The 22,681-nt window shown below is 41.6% G+C and overlaps 2 long non-coding RNA genes across 4 annotated transcripts; both read left to right on the top strand.

The window, feature by feature from the left end:
- Positions 1-11,403: 11,403 nt before the first annotated feature.
- On the top strand, positions 11,404-14,873 carry LOC131093171 (uncharacterized). Of its 2 annotated transcripts, XR_009115543.1 has the most exons (6): positions 11,404-11,473; positions 12,092-12,155; positions 12,846-12,921; positions 13,039-13,348; positions 13,689-13,807; positions 14,688-14,873. It is a non-coding gene; the product is annotated as an uncharacterized LOC131093171 (long non-coding RNA). The 2 variants fall into 2 exon arrangements; XR_009115542.1 differs by having other exon boundaries at positions 13,039-13,807.
- A 4,035-nt stretch (positions 14,874-18,908) lies between these two features.
- Positions 18,909-22,319, top strand: LOC131093240 (uncharacterized). Of its 2 annotated transcripts, XR_009115551.1 has the most exons (6): positions 18,909-19,109; positions 19,897-19,961; positions 20,572-20,635; positions 21,327-21,402; positions 21,525-21,834; positions 22,175-22,319. It is a non-coding gene; the product is annotated as an uncharacterized LOC131093240 (long non-coding RNA). The 2 variants fall into 2 exon arrangements; XR_009115550.1 differs by lacking the exon at positions 18,909-19,109 and having other exon boundaries at positions 19,725-19,961.
- Positions 22,320-22,681: the final 362 nt, after the last annotated feature.

Raw genomic sequence — 22,681 nt, forward strand, 5'->3', positions numbered from 1 at the left:
GTATCTCATGTCTTTTACCTTAGGCCTTTGAGGGGCCTGTCAGAAACCCTGGCATCCTTCTTAGCATCTGTGATCTCTGCATTCTGTGGCCTGGCACCCAGGCCATAGAACTTTTGACTCGGGAGCTCATGCAGGCATCAGACTCTCTTCTCTCTTTGGAAGCATCCAGTCAGATATCTTTTCACGTCTTGTTCTGAGCTGTATGGACAGCTGTGCCCCACCTGGATCCATTATGGTGGATTAGGACTTGTAAGAATGTGAGTGCAGGTAGAGGCTTCTGACTGTAGGATTCCTGGGCATCCACCTTTGCTGTTCTTGGAAGAAAACATTCAGTTTAGCATCTTCTGCCTCCAGGGTTCTCTGAGCCTCATCAGCTCGCCATCAGCTTCAACTCTTCTTCTTTTGCATTCTCTCAGTCCTTGCAGCCATTTTCCTTGCTAAGAGGTTTCTGTTCGTGTTGTGTCCCCAGTGTTTGTCACGTCCTGTCTTCCTGTGTCACGGGTGTCTGCACACATTTGTGTTCAAGCTGCTGCTCTGCCCTGCCGCACAGCCTGGTGCAATAGGAAAAGTCCTGGGGACTTGGAATTTGTAATGTGGGGTGTAGTTGGATTCTAGATGGGATTTGTAGATGGACACAGGATACCTGGAGCCCATAAGTTATCCTGCAGCCCTTTCACTTTCATCCTAACTTTCTTTTAGTTGCAGAAGGATAAATCCAGGGCAGAGCCCCCCATCCCGGGTGAGGGGATTCCCCCGTGAAGATCAGTCACTGTTTGTCTCTGCAGAGGAAGCATAAATTGTGGCTGCTGCAGCTCTGCTCTTTGTCTTTATTTTTAGGAAGTCAAGGCAGAGAGCAGCTGTCAAGGCTGAGTGGGCAAGGTGAGCATTGAGTAGGGTACCGAAGCAGTTGTTGTTGCTGATGTCTCAGTTTCTGGTGCAGCTCTAAGTATGTATTATTCCTCTTTTTATTTTAGATGGACTGCTTGCCATCTATCCTAGCCCAGCATGCCCATGCCAGGTGGGTTCAAGCTTAAGGTATCAGTGTGGCATACTTGTCAGGGTTGGGAGGTTGTGTTTTCACAGTATCTCAGCATGCTTTTCAGCTTTGTTTCTTTGCAGGTGCTGTCGCTGCCCTAGGCATGCCGGGGAAGAGAGGAGGGCAGGTGACTCGGAGTTTAGGCAGGCTGATTCCTAGTTGAGCATTATGCAGCAGCATGCTAAGTGTGTACATTTTCTTTTTGCAGGTATCTTCTGGGCGGCCTCTGGAGTCAAATCAAGACTTGAGGTGAGTTGGGGCAGGGGTGCGGATGAGTCCTGGGGATTACTGTTTTTGAGGGCAATGGTCACCTTTTCTGTTTTGCCTTAGGTACCCTGGGGAGGCTTGTAGCCACAGCTTGGAAGCGGCAGCACCGAAGCACACACATTGAGAACATCTCAGCGTCCACGTCCGACCGAGGATGGATTTTGTCCGCTCGTCTTCCAAAAGCTAAGTGTCGGGGCCAGTGGTTGGGAGAAGGGGAAAAGCCTTTACTATCACAGGAGGCAATCTGATGTCAGCTTAGCGGAGAGGTCTGTAGTGGGACGGGCTCCCTGGAAGTAAAGGGAGAGGGTTTCTCCTCAGCCTCACCAGAGCCTTTGCCAGGCAGAGCAGTTCCGACCCATCTCCACATTCTCGCGAACTTTGCGTCATCTGCCTTCCTCAACTTGACGTTGTCACGGCTCTTTCCCCCGTGGAGCTTGCCTTCAGGTCCGGAGCTGTAGCCGCAGTTACCTGGCAGTCCGCTTCCTTCTCTGGGCTTGCTGAGCCTCTCGAGCATCCTCCTAACTGCTTTGGCCCTAACTTCCTGTAATGAGTTGCATTTCATCATCACGTGCTGTTGTCATAGGGCTTCCTTTCCCTTGGCCTCATCGGCCTATGGCTCGTCTTGTGCTAGGACTCTCGGGTCCCTAAAGGGAAAGTGCCAAGCAGTTGCAACTTGTCTCTGTGTTATGTCATCTGTGTCTATGTTATGGTGTCTGTGTTATGCAGTGTGTGTCCATTGTCTTCCACGTCATAGGCCTTTGTTACATCTCGATGCTTTATCGGCTCTCTTCTGTGCCATATAGGCTGTGTTCTACTCACATTCCTTTCCGGATATCCCTTATTCCAGCATCTTTACATTTTTATTCTTTGAGACAGGAATGTCTCACAGCGACAAGATGTTCTCATCCATCTTCCTTCTCACTATCAGCTTTGGTAGTGCTTTTTTTTCCATTTTCTTGGACTTCTAGAGGGAGCATCTTACACCCTCCTCATGTGACTGCAGTAGTTCTATAGATTCCATCTTCTCAAAGAGTACAGGGCTCAATAAGTAATCTTCCAGAGAGTTATCTTAAGTCGTGGTTTATACTGTATGTACCTATCAACATAGGTACTGTATGTACTTACATTGCATGTACCTATGCTGGCTTATACTGTATGTACTTATACTGTATGTAAGTGCATCGCCTTATATTGTCTGTACTTACACTGTATGTAAGCATGTCGCCTTATATTGTGTGTACTTACACTCTATGTACACTTGCACTGTATGCGTCAGCTTATATTGTGTGTACTTACACTGTACCACTTATGATCGGAGCTGCCCTGCCCTGGCACATAGTCACAGTTAGGTAGAACAGTTATAACAACTTTACTGTTCATCTGTCTTTTGTGGGATTTTGGGTAGAAAATTTGTCAGTCCAGAGTGGGGACAAGTCCTAGCTGTCAGATAGCCACTTGTTGACTCTTCCTGTTGTCTCACAGGTCCCCGAGGCTGCTGATTTCCCCAGGATCTGCCATTTACCTCAAGGAGCGGTAGCCAGAAGATGTGTCAAAGCGCCTTCTTCAGCATCTCAGGGAAGAGCCACAGTGAGCATGTAAGTGGAAGGAGTGTGTGTGAGAGCACGTGGCTGTGTCTGTCTGCTCGTCTCTGCGTGTGTGAGCGCATGCTGACTGGATTTAACCTTGTGTATATGACTTTTGCTTTTCAGGTTTTGCAACTCATTGTTAAATTGAGAATAAAAAATTCCCAGCTGCCTTCCACCCTGGCTTTTTTTTTTTTTTTGGTGCCGGCCAAGTAAAAACCCAGAAAAATACTCCAAGATAGGCTAGAAAAGACCAAAAAAACCAAGAAAATAAACCCAACATGGCCGAGAATACCCAGAAAAAAAACCCCAAGATGGGCAAGAAAAAATGCAGAAAACACCCACAGAAAACCAAGAAAAAAACCTCAAGATGGGCGAGAAAAATCCCAGGAAAAAAATGCAAGATGGAGCAGAAAAAACCCAGGAAAAACCAGGAAAAAAAAAAAACAGGGAAAAAAAATGGAAAAAAACCCCAAGATGGGCAAGAAAAAACCCAGAAAACACCCACAGAAAACCAAGGAAAAAACCCCAAGATGGGTGAGAAAAATCCCAGGAAAAAAAACCAAGATGGAGCAGAAAAAAACCTGAAAAAACCAAGAAAAAAAAAAAAACATGAAAAAAAAAAACCGGAAAAAACCCAATGATGGGCAAGAAAAAACCCAGAAAAAAACACAGAAAAAAACCCCAAGACGGGCAAGAAAAAACCCAGAAAACACCCACAGAAAACCAAGGAAAAAAGACCAAGATGGGTGAGAAAAATCCCAGGAAAAAAAACCAAGATGGAGCAGAAAAAAACCTGAAAAAACCAAGAATAAAAAAAAAAATGAAAAAAAAAAACCGGAAAAAACCCAATGATGGGCAAGAAAAAACCCAGATAAAAACACAGAAAAAAACCCCAAGACGGGCAAGAAAAAACCCAGAAAACACCCACAGAAAACCAAGGAAAAAACCACAAGATGGGCGAGAAAAATCCAGGAAAAAAAACCAAGATGGACCAGAAAGAAACCTGAAAAAACCAAAAAAAAAAAAAAAAACAGGGAAAAAAAAACCGGAAAAAACCCAATGATGGGCAAGAAAAAACCCAGAAAAAAACACAGAAAAAACCCCAAGATGGGAAAGAATAAACCCGGAAAAAACCCCCCAAGACTGGCAAGGAAAAAAAAAAAAAACTTCAACATGGGCAAGAAAAACCTGTCGTAAAACCGGCCGTAAAGCGAGACTGTCGTAAAAGGTGCCGTAAAACGCGACTGTCGTAAAAGGTGCCGTAAAGCGAAACTGTCGTGAATACTGCCGTAAAGCGCGACTGTCGTAAAGACTGCCGTAAAGCGCGACTGTCGTAAAAGGTGCCGTAAAGCAGAACTGTCGTAAAAGGTGCCGTAAAGCGCGACTGTCGTAAAAGGTGCCGTAAAGCAGAACTGTCGTAAAAGGTGCCGTAAAGCGCGACTGTCGTAAAAGGTGCCGTAAAGCGTGACTGTCATAAAGACTGCCGTAAAGCGCGACTGTCGTAAAAGGTGTCGTAAAGCGCGACTGTCGTAAAAGGTGCCGTAAAGCGCGACTGTCGTAAAGACTGCCGTAAAGCGCGACTGTCGTAAAAGGTGCCGTAAAGCGCGACTGTCGTAAAGACTGCCGTAAAGCACGACTGTCGTAAAAGGTGTCGTAAAGCGCGACTGTCGTAAAAGGTGTCGTAAAGCGCGACTGTCGTAAAAGGTGCCGTAAAGCGCGACTGTCGTAAAAGGTGCCGTAAAGCGCGACTGTCGTAAAGACTGCCGTAAAGCGCGACTGTCGTACAGACTGCCGTAAAGCGCGACTGTCGTAAAAGGTGCCGTAAAGCGCGACTGTCGTAAAAGGTACCGTAAAGCAGAACTGTCGTAAAAGATGCCGTAAAGCGCGACTGTCGTAAAAGGTGCCGTAAAGCGCGACTGTCGTAAAGACTGCCGTAAAGCGCGACTGTCGTAAAGACTGCCGTAAAGCGCGACTGTCGTAAAAGGTGCCGTAAAGCAGAACTGTCGTAAAAGGTGCCGTAAAGCGCGACTGTCGTAAAGACTGCCGTAAAGCGCGACTGTCGTAAAAGGTGCCGTAAAGCGCGACTGTCGTAAAAGGTGCCGTAAAGCGCGACTGTCGTAAAAGCTGTCGTAAAGCGCGACTGTCGTAAAGACTGCCGTAAAGCGCGACTGTCGTAAAAGGTGCCGTGAAGCGCGACTGTCGTAAAAGGTGTCGTGAAGCGAGACTGTCGTAAAGACTGCCGTAAAGCGCGAGTGTCGTAAAAGGTGCAGTAAAGCGCGACTGTCGTAAAAGGTGCCGTGAAGCAGAACTGTCGTAAAAGGTGCCGTAAAGCGCGACTGTCGTAAAAGGTGCCTTAAAGCGCGACTGTCTTAAAGACTGCCGTAAAGCGCGAGTGTCGTAAAAGGCGACGCCACTGCGCTCTGCATGCAGTGCGCCTGTGCAGACGGCAGGGGGCGCTGTGCCTGCAGTGCGCCTGTGCAGACGGCAGGGATCGCTGTGCCTGCAGTGCGCCGGTGCACACGGCAGGGGGCGCTGTATAAAGTATAAAATATCAACTATCTATAAGAGGGAATAAAAGCTCTCTGTCATGTGCAGCAGTAGAAAATTTCATCTCTCAGGGAATAAATCGTTTTCTTTAAATCATTTTCGTTTTGGAGTTTTTTTACTCCCACGTAGCCTGAAAGTTACTACTGCTGCTTTTTTATTCTAAAGCTAGAAAGGAAAACCAAGATTAGAAATGCAGGGAAAGAAAGAAAAAAGAAAAGAAAAGAAAAGAAAAGAAAAGAAAAGAAAAGAAAAGAAAAGAAAAGAAAAGAAAAGAAAAGAAAAGAAAAGAGAAAGAGAGAAAGAGAGAAAGAGAGAGAGAAAGAAAGAAAAGAAAGAAAGAAAGAAAGAAAGAAAGAAAGAAAATAAGGAAAGGAAATGAAAGGAAGAAAGAAGGAAGGACAGGAAGGAAGGAAGGAAGGAAGACAGACAAAAAAACCAAAAACCAGTAGGGCAGGGAGAAACCTAGGGAAAAAAAAAAAAAAAAAAAAAAAAAACAAGAAAAAGAAAAGAAAAAAAAACAAAAAAAAAAAAACAAAACCAAAAAAACCCAAACCCACAGAAAAAAACCTCGGGATGGGCGAGAAACCACCCCTCTCCCCAAAAAATCCAAGATGGGCAAGAAAAATCCCAGAAATACCGCAGAAAAAAAAACACAGGAAAAAAACCAAAATAAAGACAAAAACAAAAATACCCAAAAAACAACAACAAGGGCAAGAAAAAAACGCAGAAGAAAACCCCAAGATGGGCATGAAAAAAGCCCAGAATAAACCCCCAAGATGGGCGAGAAAAATCCCAGAAAAAAAAAACAAAAACAAAAAAAAAAAAACAAAACCAGAAAAAACGTAAGAAAGGCAGAGGAAAAAAAAAAAAAAAACCACAGAAAAAAAAACAAGATGGGCAAGAAAAATGCCTGAAAACAGACCAGAGAAAAACCCCAAGATGGGCAAGAAAAAAAATCGCAACAAAAAACCAAGATGGGGAAGAAAAAATCCAGAAAAGAAAAACCCAGAAAAAAAAAAAAACCCTGAAAAAATACCCCCAAGGGGGGCAAGGAAAAACCAGAAAAAACACCAAAATGGGCAAGAAGAAACGAAGAAAAAAACCCAAGAAATGCCAGAAAAAAATCAAGGAAAAAGGGAGTAAAAGCCCCAAGAAACAAGGCAAGAAAGAGAGGCAATAAAGGCCACAAAAACTAAAGACAAAAAAAAACAAAAACAAGACATGCCAGAAAAAGGTACGAAAATGGTTCTGCCAGGTGCGATCAAGGTGAGCGGGTTCAGATTCAGGTCCAGGAGATGAACAAGTGTCAGATTAGCTTGGGGCACTGCTGTGCAATGCAGCCGTGACAGGATTTATGTTTAAATATAGGTTAAATAAATTGGGGATAGTTTGGCTTTTACTGGGGTATGGGCTAGAGATTTCATAAAAAATATAAAACTAGAAATGCAAGTATATTATATATGTGTCGATATCAATAAATATTTAATACATATAAATATAAGTAAAAGAAATCTATTGTGTCAAAAGAATATATCTATTATTATATAAAAAGGTATTCTCTCCAATATATATAATATCTATAAATATAACAAATGAAAATTACAAATATAGATGTGAATAGAATTATGACAAACAAAATTATTTTTAAACTTTTAAATGTGTTTTAAAGAAAGGGGTGTCTTTGCTTTTTATTTCGTTAGAGGCAGGGGTTTTACTTTAAATAATATAAGTACTTTGGAAATGTAAATTGACAGACAGAAATATATAATAAATATACAGAGATATAAAGATATAATACCAAACTATGAATAGAAATAGAAACCTATGTAAGTAACATGAAGAGATGCAATATATAATACAATTTTTATTATACAGTAATATAAATTCTAAATATAAATGCGAATATAAATATGAAAAATATATGATGGGGGCTCGGAGCAGCCCAGGTGTGAGCTGTTAGGATGCTGGGGGCTCGGAGCAGCCCAGGTGTGAGTGTGAGGATGGTGGAGGCTCGGAGCAGCCCAGGTGTGAGTGTGAGGATGATGAGGGGCCGGCTCCTGCCGGGGCGAGGCTGTTTTAGGGGGAGGCTTTGCCTCAGCTCCCTTTTGCATGGAGCTGCTGAGTGGAGGGGTTTATGGGCGGCTCCCGGCGCTGTCTCATGGAAAGACTGCGGGAGCTTCCCACAGGGTCGGGGGCAACACCTGGATCCGCGCTTGGGTACGTGGAGCATCGCTTAAAGGAGGTGCCGAGGGACGAATCTTTGTGCCGGGGAGCAGCAGCCGAACAGGTGAGCCCGTGTGGGTTCGGAGCGGGGAATTTTCTCCTTCCCCTTTGCAATTTCATCTTGCCAGTCCCTCCCCGGGTCCCCAGGAACAAAAATGGAGCTTGTGAGGACAAAAGGGATTAAGGAGAAGGAAGCAGTTCCTCTTCTCTTATTGTCTGTGTTTGACCTGAGGGGATCGCTCTTGACTTGTGGTTTTAAGGGTGTTGATTGCAGGAAAAGCTGCCTTTTCCAGGCTGTTAGGGGTATCCCGGGGGTGACAGGGAATCCCTGCATTCTATTCTAAGGGGAATGGGAAAAGTATTCTTGTGGTATTATGGGTTTGATTTGAAGGCAGCCACCCCATTTGCACCACCCTCGGGTTTAAATGGCGGGGGCAGCCCTGGTGTCCCTCCTTTTCAAGGGTTTGAATGGAGGTCGAAATCGCCCTTTCCCATCAGTCGAAGGCTTTCATTTGAGGAGCACCACTTCTTTTCTGCTCTCCTAGGGGGTGAAATTGGAGGGGAGAAGGCATTTCTTTGCCCTTGTTGAAGTGACGTGCGCCCCGTCTGCGGTTTCGGGGCTGGCTTGCGGGAAGCCGCAGCTCCGGCAGCGTTTGCAGGGCTGCAATGGGGCTGTGCCGCTGCATTGGAGGGCGCTGCCCGTGCCCGCGGCCCGGCCCGGAACGTTCCCGCTCGGGAGCGCTGCTGGCACGGCCCGGGCAGCTGCCGGGGCGCACGGCGGATTCGGCGCGGCCGGGCCGGCCAAGGGCGGCAGTGGCGGAGCCGCGCCGGTGCGAGCCGGGCGGAGCCGAGCGGAGCCGGGCCGGGCCGGCCAAGGGCGGCAGAGGCGGCGCGGGCGCTGCTGCGCCGGCCCGGGCGGTGCCGGCCGCTCCGTCCGCTCCGGGCGCGGGGCTCGGGCGCCGCCGGTAGCCCCGGGCCCGGTGCCGGCCCCGCCGGGCAGGGGCAGCGGGCGGGGCTCCCCGGGATGGCGCCGGCCCCGCGCGCCGGAGCAGCCGCCGCAGGAGCCGCTTTCCTGCCGGGAGCCGCGCTCCGTCCGGGGCCGGCAGCGAGCGCGGGGTTCGGCCGCTCCAAGTTCGGCGGTGCCGTGGCTCGGAGGCGCTTTGGAGGCGTTGATTGCATCGCTGGGTTCGGTTTGCAGCGGCTGTCCGCTAAGGGATATGGGGTTCTTCCTGAGTGCGCACGGTTCTCGCTGCCGGTAGGGATGATAAAGGTTCGTTTCGGATTGGGTTTTGTAGTCGGATATATATTTTTTTGCCGGGGTATTATGTTTAGAAGGGCGCGCAGTGGTTTTTACGGGTCGTAGCGCGAAGCAGCGGTTCGCATTTTAATTCTGTTGCGGTGGCTTTTATTAGCGTGAGTGTGTAGTGTTTGTTTTGGGGGGCTTGGGGAAGCGTCCTGTCCTTCATAGCAGCGGGTTTTTAATCTCGATAATTGCATGTGTGTTTATCGTCTTCCAGGGCTTTTATTTGTTTGGTTTGTTTGATTGTAGTGTATGTTTTATGGTTACGGGTAATTTGGGGGACATTGTTTATGGTTACGTTTGTCTTTAGTCTTTGTGTTTGTTTCTAGTTGGTATTTTTATTTTGATAGCTTGAGGCACTATGGGTTTTTTCAGTTGGGAATAATTTTTTTGTTGCAGATTTCAGTTTATCTGTTTTTTTTTGGTATTATTCTTGTTGTTGGTTTCTTTATTTTCTTTTTTTGGTTGTTGTTGTTGTCTTTTAATGTATTTGAGTATTGTTTATCAGGGTTTATTTTGGGAACGTGGGTATTTATATGGTGGGTTTTTAAAGTATTTATTTATTTGAGTAGTTAATTTCTTAGTTTTTAGTGGTTGAGATGTTTTTCCATTTTGTTAATTAGTTCAGGTTTTAAAGTTATTTTTACAGAGGATTGCTTATTCTTTGAGTTAGTGTAGAGGTAGAATTTTGTTGGTTTTTTTTAGTAACGTCGTTCAGGGTGAGTGGCACTGGCTTGAGTTGAGTAGATTGGTTTGACTTTTTTTTAGTACTTTTTGTAATTTGCTGTGTGTGTTTCTATAGGATTTTCTTTTATTTTGGTTCCATTTTTCTGTCGTGATGAGAATTGTTATTGAAAAGAGTGTTCTTTGTTTTTTCGCTGACACTTGTTTGGCTGTTGGAGGTATCTTGATGTTTTTGGAAGATATTGGTGGGAATTTGATGCTGTTTGTTCTGTCATTTCATTTAGGAATTGGATTTTAAATGTACAATTATGACTAATTATATTGAAACAAAACAAATAGATGTGTAGCAATGGGAATGAGCCAATTGTATTTTTATATATTCGGTCAATTTTTAAAATTTAACACGTAACATAAGTCATTATATGTTACAATAAGGCATTCTAATTTTAATAGAGTATTGGTATGTTTATAGATATATGAATAGAGAATATAAATGTAAATACAACCCAAACAAAAATACAAATATATAAATGTATTGCAACTATATGCAGCTATATAAAAAATTAATAATAAATTGTAAATGTAAAATAACATAAATTGATACAATATATAAGTAATACTGTATATATTTTATTAAAAATATTATAGGAAATGGATATAAAATAGATATAAATATGGATGTGATATATCTATCTATCTATACATATCTATCATTTGTTGTATATTATGATAAATATAAATATAAAAAATTTAGGTAGTTTAAAATAATGGATGGTTTTGTTTTTTGTTTGCCAAAGCAGGGGTTTTAGTGTAAAAATTACAAATACAAATAATATAAAGGTAGAAATATAAGTATATAAATATATCATAAACACATTAAAGATTTATATAAAAATTAGAAATATAAGGAAAAATAAGTTGTAGCAGTAGATATGGTAAATAATAAAAAAAAAATTCCCGTATATTTTTGAATAAGGTGCATATTAAATATAGTTATTAATATAATGCATCAATATAAACTACAAATATATGTAAAATATAACTATCTATAAGAAGGAATAAAAGCTCTGTGTCACGTGCAGCAGTAGAAAATTTCAGGCTCCCAGGGAATAAATAGTTTTCTTTAAATCATTTTCGTTTTGCAGATTTTTTTTTTTACTCTCGGGTAGCCTGAAAGTTACTACTGCTGCTTTTTTATTCTAAAGGTGGAAAGGTAAACCAAGATTAGAAATACAAGAAAGGGGAAGGGAAAGGAAAGGAAAGGGAAAGGGAAAAGGAAAAGGGAAGTGGTGAAAAACAGAGTGAAAAAAGTAAAAAGAGTTGGAGGGAAAAAGAGAGGGCATCCGGGAGGAGCGGTGCTGCCTCAGGTCCTTCCCCGCCCTGAGGCGAAGGACCCGTTTCATGCCCTGGAGGGACTGCAGCTGCCGGTGGCGGGGGACGGAGCGGTGGCTGTCAGCCCGAGACTCCAACTCCCGGCAGGCCCTGCTACCGGCGCGGCGTGTGACGCAATGGCTATCGCGGCACATGAGTGGCTGCCAGCCCGAGACTCCAACTCCCGGCAGGCCCTGCTGCTGGCGCGGCGTGTGACGCAACGGGCGACGCGGCCCGGCATTTTTCTCTAAATCGGCAGTAAATACAGCTGAGTAAAATTAGCTTGGTTTTCTTCCTTCTTTTGTAACTGAACTGTTTTTATTAAAAATCCTATTTGAATATGTGGAAAAAGTGGGGATGTCCTGTAATATATCGTCGCTTTTCTTGTTTACAGGGTACTGAGAAAATACGTCTCCCTTAGAGTCCCACGGAAAGGTTCTCAGTGCGCTCTCTATCAAGGTATGTATTTACAAATAAGTGATCCCTTTAGATATTTGCCTGTGTACCTTTTCCTGTAATTCAGAGCTTGCGTTCTGTGGGTTTTATGATAAACCTGTAAAACATGTAAAAATGGTTTTGCAAGTCTTAAACCTTGAAGGCAGCAATAAGTGGATTTAGAGCCTGTTCTTGACCAGACAAAGGGAAAAAGTGTGACTTTGATGCTGAACTTGTCATTTTTCATTTGACTTGTCTTGAATGATTTAGGAATAGAGAGAACTAGAAAAAGAGAGAAATAGAATTGATTATTGAGCACTCCTCAAATGCTCACCATGATTCAGTGTAGAGCCAAAGGGAAGGGTGATGGAAGAGAGCTCTGTGCTTTGGAAGGAGATAAATTTAAACCTGACCTCCTCACAGAGTCTCACTAACTTCTTTTGTTTTAAAATACAAAATACGATTAGGAAGTGTTGGAAGTTAGTGTTTTGGGAAAGAAACGGCAGTTCCACAGAACATTCCATTGAACAGAGGCTCTGGGAACGATTCATGTTGTAACTGCTGTCACTGCAATCAGTTGGTGGTTCAGCCTTGAAACGTGCACTTGGCCTTCTATAAAGCACTGTTTTGTTTGCCTTTCAGTGCTATGAGTCTTGATAAATTGGAGAAGAGCCCAAGAGAAATTTTTCATCCCTTGATATAAAAGGTAGGAAGTGACATTTTTGGTTTGGTTCTTTTTCTTTATTATTTTCTGGAAATAAAAGCAATTAAGTATAGGTACTACTGGTTTGTTTCTTCCAGTAGCAGGTGATAATAATAGTAGTAGTACTAGTAAAAATCATAATAGAAATAATAATAATAGCAATGTAATACTGCGTAAACTGTCTTTATCCATTGGACTGGCCATTTCAAATCAAAGCTTCTAAACACAAATCAAACCATCATCCTTGTAGAATCTTTCACAGCAGTGGGCTAAAGATGCTGGTTTTGTTGTCAGGATTTATTGGTTCTGGAAGAACAAGAGGGAAGTACAAGCCTAACTACTTCTAGCTCACAGACCCGTCCAGTGAACCCAGCTTTGTGTTTTGGTGGGCTTGTGATGACTTTGAAATCAATTGCTCATTACAGTTAAAAAAAATTAATGTTTTTTTGAACGTGACAGCAGAAATAACTTTAGGCACCAACTGAATAATAATAGATCACCAGTTTAAGTTAAAAATTCATGCTATACTATCAAAATTTAAAGGTAAATTATTATGTTTTAGGTGATGGTATAAAGTGTATGTTCTAATGTGTAATGCAAAGATGCATACATACCTGAAAGTGCTTAGAGGAAACAAATTTTTATGTCTGCTGTTTGATTGTTTACCATACAATATTTGGTTTTATTTCCCAGGGATCGGTGAATTTTAACTTTGGAGTCCCCTATGCTAAGGATGCTCAGCTTACAGGTGATGAAATGTTCAGTAATGGTGAGTCTTTCACCTTCTCTTTAATTGCTATGCTGATCTGAATAAGAAAAAAAAACAAAAGCAAGAGAAAAAAGGGATGGTTTATTATTTTTTACACTGTTATGTTTGTTTCCTCAGTATTTGCTGCAGCTCTGCTTACCCAAGCTTTGGGTTCCTTCTGACCCACTGGGAGTTGCCCAGTTTGGTTGCATCTGGTGAAATTCACCCTGAGACCTTACAGAACCAGCTCCAACTACGTGAGAGCCATTTGCAGTTCTCTCCAGACGCCTGGAGAATGGGCGACGTTTCTGAGGATCCGGCGAGCGTGCTTCTATCAAAACTCAGTCTGTGAAGTTTCTGGGGAAAACCCTTCTGTGTCCTGAAGGGTTCAAACTCTGGTGAGGATCCAGTTATCAGGTGCTCACCTGGATGGTTCCAGCTCCCAAAGGTAACACTTGTACTCTTGCCCTGTAGTTTACATCTATTGTATTTTTGTTATTTTGCAAGATTTTTTGTCTTTGCAAAATATTGTGCATTTCACTCTTTGGGCACTCTCAGATGGTTCTTTGGTGCAGCACCACCCCATGGGACACTTGGCTGCTGTCCTGAAGGGGTTGGTGGCTAGAATTGTAAATCCTGGAGAGTTTGTGAGTCTTCTGTCCCCAGGGAGGTGTCGTGCTTTGTTTACTTTTGTTCTGTTGGTTAGGCGCTGCTTCTCGTTGCAAGTATGAATTTCAAACTGCCCTGTTCTTATTTTAACTGTTTTCCTGGTTCTCTCCCTACGGCAGGGAAAGACTCTCGTATCCTTGTCGTCGGGCTCAGTGCTGTCCAAGAAGATACAGAGACTAAAAAAATCATAAGAAGCAAAAATATGACTGCAGGGAAAAGAAGCTGGAGAGAACAGAAGGTGATATTGTTATCCTTACCCTGTATTAGAAACATCGGCTGTGCTTTGATGCTGGCAGCTGCCAGGGGCTTGTTAGCTCTTTGTAGGCAGGTGTAGGTGTTCACTTGTAGGTTTTTTCTCTGGACAAGTCAATTCAAACTTTGCTAAGCTGATATTTGCAGATTGCTCTCTAGCACAGTCCAGCATGACATTTTTGAATGTTGTAAAAATACCATGTTACTTGGAAATTGCTAATGAAGAGAAGCTTTAGGGGAAAATAAGATTTCAGGGTTGGAAGATGTGAGAAGAATTTTGTGGGGATGTTAGACTGAAGTAAAGCACACTTGAAGCTGGACTGGCACGCTGGCAGGTCCCCTATTAAACAGTAGTGCTGAGATTAGCCTGGGGGTTGCCCATTGTTTCTGTAGAAATCAATGTTTCCTGGTCTTCAGAGGTAAGCTGCTTTGAAAAGCTGGAAGGTGCAGCATGCTGACAAGCCCCGTGCTTTGGATTAAAAGTAGATTTCAGAAGGGTCCTAGGCTTTTGTCTTTTCCTAGAAGTCGATGTAATCCTGTCGAGGAGTTTTTAGTTCTGTGTTGCCATGTCATCCATCAGAGTCCTGTTGTACTAATCATCATACGGATACAAAACAAAAAATCAGACCCTGTCCCAAGCACTTAGAGCCCAGAACACGATTTCCTCAGGCTGCCATTTGTGTGCCATCAGTACTCACCTCGAATTGAGCCCTCTGGCTCTGACACATCACCTGGATGCTGACGGACGGTCACAGACCCTGGAGGTGCCTGTCCCCCAGGGAGGGAGAGGACGAGGCAGTGTCGCCTGAGGAAAGCAGAGGGAGGGAGGGAAATGCTCTGTTAACATGTGCCAATTCTTCTGTCAGACTCATCACGGCGGGACAGCGTGAAGACTGAAAGTGTAAGAAGATGTGGAGGGAAAGAGAGAATCTGACAGGAGCATCGGACGCACGAGTGCACGAATTTTGCTTTTTGCTTGGATGTAAACTCAGGAGTTGAGAGGAATTTGGGAGTGAGAGGGGACATTTTAGAAGGAGAAAAAGAAAAAGAAGTTGTTGTTTTGTTGTTACAGTCCTGGCAAAAGCTTTTGTTCTAGCTAATAAAAGAAGTTAGTTTAAAAAACAAAAAAATGTAGTGTTTTTTTTTTACTTCACTATGATATTCATTGGTGGTATATGGTGTGTTGTTTTATTTCTTGGTATTATTAACTCTGTGTAAATTGTTTTTTGAGTGAAGCTAACTTTCTGGATGGGTTGGTTTGTATTTGAGGCAGGATTAATTTCAATAGGGTTCTTTCATAGATTTCTGATGGGTATTACTGGGATTTTGGTTTTGTTTACTGTATGTATAGACATACAGCTTTGGTAGGGCCAGCTGGGCTGTTGGAGTTTTGGGTGTGAATTTATGAGATGGCTTTTGTTAAATGCAGTTTTTAATTTTTGAGATGTTTTTCAATGTAGTGGTCTTAAGGTGGATTTAAGAATTCATTGTATTGTTTTATCTTGTTTGTAGTTGGTGTATGATGAGGGATGTGGTGTGACTTTTTGAACATTATGGTTTTGGTGTTCCTAAGTTCTGATTTCTTTCTGGTTCGATAGTTTTTTTTTTATTTTTATTTTTTTGGGACAGGGGCATTTATATTGTGGGTTTTTATAGGCAATAAGTTTTTTAATTTAGGTAGTGATATTTTTTAGTATTTTAATAGTTTAGGTTTTTTATTTTCATGGTTTTAATTATTTTTTTAATTTTTTCAAATAACTTTTATAGATGATAGGTTATTATTTGTGCATTAACATAAAGGTAGAGCTTTGGGGACTTTTTTTAGTAATGTTTAGGGTCAATTGTACATTTTTGAGTCTAGTGAGTTGGTTTGATTTAATTTTTATTGGGGGTTTGTTTTTATTAGCAGTTGTGTCATTTTCAAGGTGTGTTTGAGTTTTTTGGGGTTTTTGAGATACCAGTTTAGGAGGAAGTTTATGATGAGCATGTGCGGAGGTTTTGGGCTACTTTCTAATGGGATTTAAAATTTATTTACAGTTAGGTTTATTTGAGTTTTTATTAGGGTTCAGTGTTGTGGGATGTTGGTTCCGTTAGTAATAGAAATAGGTTTTGTTTTGCTGTGCTGTGATGGGATGGGCGTGTGCTGCGTGCCGGTGCTGACAAAGGTACAGTATTGTTGTGGCTCTGGTGTGTCGGGCTAATGAACTGACATGGTTTAATAGAGAGATGAAAATAGAAATAAATATACATTTAAAAATAAATCTAACATTAGAGTGGTAAACATAAATATAGATAACAGATACATACGTAAAACTATAATATATGGTATATAATTGTAACATATCATATAGGTAAATGATAGTCTATTTTATATATATATATACACAAAGATATATAAATATAGATTGTAAATATAAAAATATTTAAATAGAGTTAAAGTAAATTGGGGGGGTTTATTAGGTTATAGGCTGGGGTTTTTAAATGATAGAAATAAAATATAAATTCAGATATACAAATATATATAGAAATACAAATATCTATACATATTTAATTTAAACAAATATAAGTAAGAAAATATATATAATACAGGAAATATATATCTATGATTATATTAGAAGGTATTCTCTCTAATATATATAATATCTATTAATAAAATAAATAAAAATATCCATATAAATATCATTATAATTTTGAAAAATAAATTTACTTCCTAAATTTTAAATCTGGTTCAAATAAAGGGGTGTCCTTGGTTTTTATTTGGTTAGAGGCAGGAGTTTTATTTTAAATAATATAAGGAATATAGAAATGTGGATCTTAAGATAGAAATATATAATAAATATATAAAGAGAAATTGCTGAAGTATGAATATAAATTTATATATAAATATATGTAAGTAATATGAAGAGTTGTAGTACAGAATATAAATAACATTATACGGGAATATAAATATAAAAATATGTAAATATCGTTTAAAAGAAAGGGAATGTTTTGGCTTTTATTTAAGTAGAGGCAGGGGTTTTATTTTGAATATTATAAGTGTTAGAGAAGTAAAAATCTTGACGCAGAAATATTTAATCAATGTATAAAAATATGTATAAAAATATATAAATAACTACTCGCATCAGATGTAATATAGAATGTAAATTTATTCATAACTTGACATTGGTAAAGATAAATGTATAAGTAAGCAATAGACATTAATATACATTATTATAAATACAAATAGGAATATAAAAATCAGACATAAGGATAAAAGCTATTTAAATATTTTTTAAAAGAAAGGGTTGGGGTCTTTTTTATTATTGGGTTAGAGGCAGGGTTTTTATTTTAAATAATATGAATGTAGATATTATTGTTATCTATTTCTAAATAGTGAGATATAAAATCAAGATATAAATATACATATGCAAACACAAAATAGAAGTAAATATAAATAATAGGAAGAGATGTAATGGAGAATACAAATAAGAGTATACATTAGTATACATTTTAAATGTAAAAGTGAATATGAACCTGGAAAATAGAATTTTAAAAAATATTTAAATACAGTTGAGAAGACTGAGGTTCTTTTTGGCTTTAATGTGGGTAGAGGCAGGGGTTTTATTTTAAATAATGTAAGTGTTACAGATGGAAAAATCCTAACACAGAAAGATATAATAAATATATAAAGATTTGAGTAAAAGTATATAAAAATATAAGTAATAGGAACACATGTAACATAGAATATAAATTTATAAATAAATCGCTAAATATGAATGCAAAATCGATCATACATCAGTAAACATTTTAAATATAAATTTGAAAAATGTTTTTTAAAAAAATTTAAATACAGTTGAAATGAAAGGGGGTTTTATTTGCCATGTATGGGGTAGAGGCAGGGGTTTTATTTTGAGTACTGTGAGTGTTAGAGAAGTAAAAATCCTAACAGAAATATATACTTACTATGTAAAAATATGTATAAAAATATAAAAATAAATTTAAGTTTTAGGGATATATGCAATATGGAATAGAAATGTATTCATAAAAACAAATGTATAAATGGACAGTGTAGATCAATATACATTATTAAATAGAAATGTGAATATGAATATGAAAAAAAAAAATTATAAAATATTTAATTTTGTTTTTTAAAGAAATTGTTGGGGTTTTGTTTTGTTTTATCCTATTAGATTAGAGGCAGAAGTTTATTTTTCCTCTTCCCGGTTGTTTTGGGGCGTTTATTTCAGAGCAGTTTTCGGCGGGGATCGCCCCTGTTCTTTTTTGCCGCCTTCGCTGCCCGCAGCCCCGAGGCGCGCTGCGCCCCCGGCCGGGGCGGGCGGCAGTGCTGCCATCTCGTGGGCAGAGCGCGGTACTGCAGCCCTGCACCGAGAGGCCGCCACCTTGGGAGTGGCCGATGTCGCGGATGTCGCGGACTTTTAATTGACCTTCTCAGCAGGGCGGCGAAAAGGGCGGGGAAGTGGAGGACCGGGGTGGGTGTAACTGGACTGCCTGCATGGAATACCGACCCCGGCGCGGCTCCGGTGGTATTTTCTATGGCGTTTCAAGTGTACCCGACACATGCTGTGGTCTCAGCGGCGCCGCGGGCGGGCGTGTTTCGGCGGGTTTGTGAGAGGCATCTGGGTAAACGCCTCGCTGTGCCGGGGTCCTCTCACGGCCGCCTTCCCGCCCCGAGGGAGCCGAGCCGGGCCGAATTGTTCCGCAGAGCCGAAGAGCCGAGTGTGGCCGGACACAGCCGAGTTTCCCCGAAGAGCCGAGTGTGGCCGGAAACAGCCGAGTTTAACCGAAGAGCCCAGTGCAGCCGAAAATAGCCGAGTTGAGCCGAAGAGACGAGTTTAGCCGACAACAGCCGAGTTTAACCGAAGAGCCCAGTGCAGCCGAAAATAGCCGAGTTGAGCCGAAGAGACGAGTGTGGCCGACAACAGCCGACTTGAGACGAAGAGCCGAGTGTAGTCGAACACAGCCGACTTGAGACGAAGAACCGACTGTAGCCGAACACGGCCGACTTGAGACGAAGAGCCGATGATAGCCGAGTGTAACCGGTACCGAGTGTAGCCGACGTTGGCCGCATTTAGGCAAAGAGCCGAATATGACCGACTTTAGCCCAACCGGGCCGAAGTTCTGCCGAAGAGCCGGAAAAGCCGAATTTAGACGAAAAGCCGAACCGAAACGATTTTAGACCTAAGCCGAACCAAGCCTAATTTAGCCGAGTTTATTTAAACAGAACCGAACGACGCCGCAGCGCTCTGCCTGCACAGCGCCGGTGCAGACGGCAGGGGGCGGTGTATAAAGTGAGTATAAAATATCAACTATATATAAGAAGGAATAAAAAGCTCTGTGTCATGTGCAGCAGTAGAAAATTTCAGGCTCCCAGGGAATAAATAGTTTTCTTTCAGTCATTATAGTTTTGGGATTTTTTTTACTCCCAGGTAGCCTGAAAGTTACTACTGCTGCTTTTTTATTCTAAAGCTAGAAAGGAAAACCAAGATTAGAAATACAAGAAAAAGAAAGGGAAAGGGAAAGGGAAAAAAAAGGGGGGGAAAAAAAAAAGGAAAGGAAAGGAAAGAAAGCAGGAGAGCAGAAGGGAAGGGAAGGGAAAGGGGTGAAAAACAGAGTTAAAAAAAGAAAAAGAGTTGGAGGGAAAAAGAGAGGGCATTCGGGAGGAGCGGTGCTGCCTCAGGTCCTTCCCTGCCCGGGGGCGAAGGATCCATTTGATGCCCGGGAAGGACTGCAACTCCCGGTGGCGGGGGACGGAGCCGTGGCTGTCAGCCCGAGACTACAGCTCCCGGCAGGCCGTGCTGCCGGCGCGGCGTGTGACGCAACGGCTGACGCGGCACATGAGTGGCTGTCAGCCCGAGACTCCAGCTCCCGCCAGGCCCTGCTGCCGGCGCGGCGTGTGACGCAACGGGCGACGCGGCCCGGCATTTTTCTCTAAATCGGCAGTAAATACAGCTGAGTAAAATTAGCTTGGCTTTCTTCCTTCTTTTGTAACTGAACTGTTTTTATTAAAAATCCTATTTGAATATGTGGAAAAAGTGGGGATGTCCTGTAGCATATCGTAGCTTTTCTTGTTTACAGGGTGCTCAGAAAGCATGCGTCCCTTAGAGTCCCACGGAAAGGTTCTCAGTGCGCTCTCTATCAAGGTATGTATTTAAAATTAAGTGATCCCTTTAGATATTTGCCTGTGTACCTTTTCCTGTAATTCAGAGCTTGCGTTCTGTGGGTTTTATGATAAACCTGTAAAACATGTAAGAATGGTTTTGCAAGTCTGAATCGTTGAAGGCAGCAATAAGTGGATTTAGAGCCTGTTCTTGACCAGACAAAGGGAAAAAGTGTGACTCTGATGCTGAACTTGTCATTTTTCATTTGACTTGCCTTGAATTATTGAAGAAGAGAGAGAACTAGGAAAAGAGAGAAATAGAATTGATTATTGAGCCCACCTAAAAAGCTCACCATGATTCTGTGTAGAGCCATAGGGAAGGGTGATGGAACAGAGCTCTGTGCGTTAGAAGGAAATAAACCTGACCTCCACACAGAGTCTTACTAATTTCTATTTTTAAAATGCAAAATAAGTTTAGGAAGTGTTGGAAGTTAGTGTTTTGGGAAAGAAATGGCAGTTCCACAGAACATTCCATTTAAGAGAGGCCCTTGGAAGGATTCATTTGGTAACTGCTGTCACTGCAGTCAGTTGGTGGTTCAGCCTTGAAACGTGCACTTGACCTTCTATAAAGCACTGTTTTGTTTGCCTTTCAGTGCTATGAGTCTTGATAAATTGGAGAAGAGCCCAAGAGAAATTTTTCATCCCTTGATATAAAAGGTAGGAAGTGACTTTTTTTGGTTTGGTTCTTTTTCTTTATTATTTCCTGGAAATAAAAGTAATTAAGTATAGGTGCTACTGGTTTGTTTCTTCCAGTAGCAGGTGATAATAATAGTAGTAGTACTAGCAAAAATAATAATAGAAATAATAATAATAGTAATGTAATACTACTTAAACTGTCTTTATCCATTGGACTGGCCATTTCAAATCAAAACTTCTAAACACAAATCAAACCATCATCCTTGTAGAATCTTTCACAGCAGCGGGCTAAAGATCCTGGTTTTGTTGACAGGATTTATTGGTTCTGGAAGAACAAGAGGGAAGTACAAGCCTAACTTCTTCTAGCTCACAGACCCGTCCGGTGAACCCAGCTTTGTATTTTGATGGGCTTGTGATGACTTCGAAATCAATTGCTCATTACAGTTAAAAAAAATTAATGTTTTTTTGAACGTGACAGCAGAAATAACTTTATGCACCAACTTAATAATGATAGATCACCAGTTTAAGTTAAAAATTCATGCTATACTATCAAAATTTAAAGGTAAATTATTATGTATTAGGTGATGGTATAAAGTGTATGTTCTAATGTGTAATGCAAAGATACATACATACCTGAAAGTCCTGAGAGGAAACAAATTTTTATGTCTGCTGTTTGATTGTTTACGATACGATATTTGGCTTTATTTCCCAGGGATCGGTGAATTTTAACTTTGGAGTCCTCTGTGCTAAGGATGCTCAGCTTACCGATGATGAAATGTTCAGTAATGGTGAGTTTTTCACCTTCTCTTTAATTGCTATGCTGATCTGACTAAGAAAAGAAAAAACAAAAGCAAGAGAAAAAAAAAAGGATGGTTTATTATTTTTTACGCTGTTATGTTTGTTTCCTCAGTATTTGCTGCAGCTCTGCTTACCCAAGCTTTGGGTTCCTTCTGTCCCACTGGGAGTGGCCCAATTTGGTTGCATCTGGTGAAATTCACCCTGAGACCTTACAGAACCAGCTCCAACTACGTGAGAGCCATTTGCAGTTCTCTCCAGACGCCTGGAGAATGGGCGACGTTTCTGAGGATCCGGCGAGCGTGCTTCTGTCAAAACTCAGTCTGTGAAGTTTCTGGGGAAAACCCTTCTGTGTCCTGAAGGGTTCAAACTCTGGTGAGGATCCAGTTATCAGGTGCTCACCTGGATGGTTCCGGCTCCCAAAGGTAACACTTGTACTCTTGCCCTGTAGTTTACATCTATTGTATTTTTGTTATTTTGCAAGATTTTTTGTCTTTGCAACATATTGTGCATTTCACTCTTTGGGCACTCTCAGATGGTTCTTTGGTGCAGCACCACCCCATGGGACACTTGGCTGCTGTCCTGAAGGGGATGGTCGCTAGAATTGTAAATCCTGGAGTGTTTATAAGTCTTCTGTGCCCAGGGAGGTGTCGTGCTTTGTTTACTTTTGTTCTGTTGGTTAGGCGCTGCTTCTCGTTGCAAGTATGAATTTCAAACTGCCCTGTTCTTATTTTAACTGTTTTCCTGGTTCTCTCCCTATGGCAGGGAAAGACTCTCGTATCCTTGTCGTCGGTCTCGGTGCTGTCCAAGAAGATACAGAGACTAAAAAAATCATAAGAAGCAAAATATGACTGCAGGGAAAAGAAGCTGGAGAGAACAAAAGGTGATGTTGTTATCCTTACCCTGTATTAGAAACATCCGCTGTGCTTTGATGCTGGCAGCTGCCGGGGGCTTGTTAGCTCTTTGTAGGCAGGTGTAGGTGTTCACTTGTAGGTTTTTTCTCTGGACAAGTCAATTCAAACTTTGCTAAGCTTATATTTGCAGAGTACTCTCTAGCACAGTCCAGCATGACATTTTTGAATGTTGTAAAAATACCATGTTACTTGGAAATGGCTAATGAAGAGAAGCTTTAGGGGAAAATAAGATTTCAGGGTTGGAAGGTGTGCGAAGAATTGTGTGAGGATGTTAGACTGAAGTAAAGCACACTTGAAGCTGGGCTGGCACGCTGGCAGGTCCCCTATTAAACAGTAGTGCTGAGATTAGCCTGGGAGT

This window comes from Melospiza georgiana, chromosome 24 (assembly GCF_028018845.1).
Source record: "Melospiza georgiana isolate bMelGeo1 chromosome 24, bMelGeo1.pri, whole genome shotgun sequence".
Classification (NCBI taxonomy): Eukaryota; Metazoa; Chordata; class Aves; order Passeriformes; family Passerellidae; genus Melospiza; species Melospiza georgiana.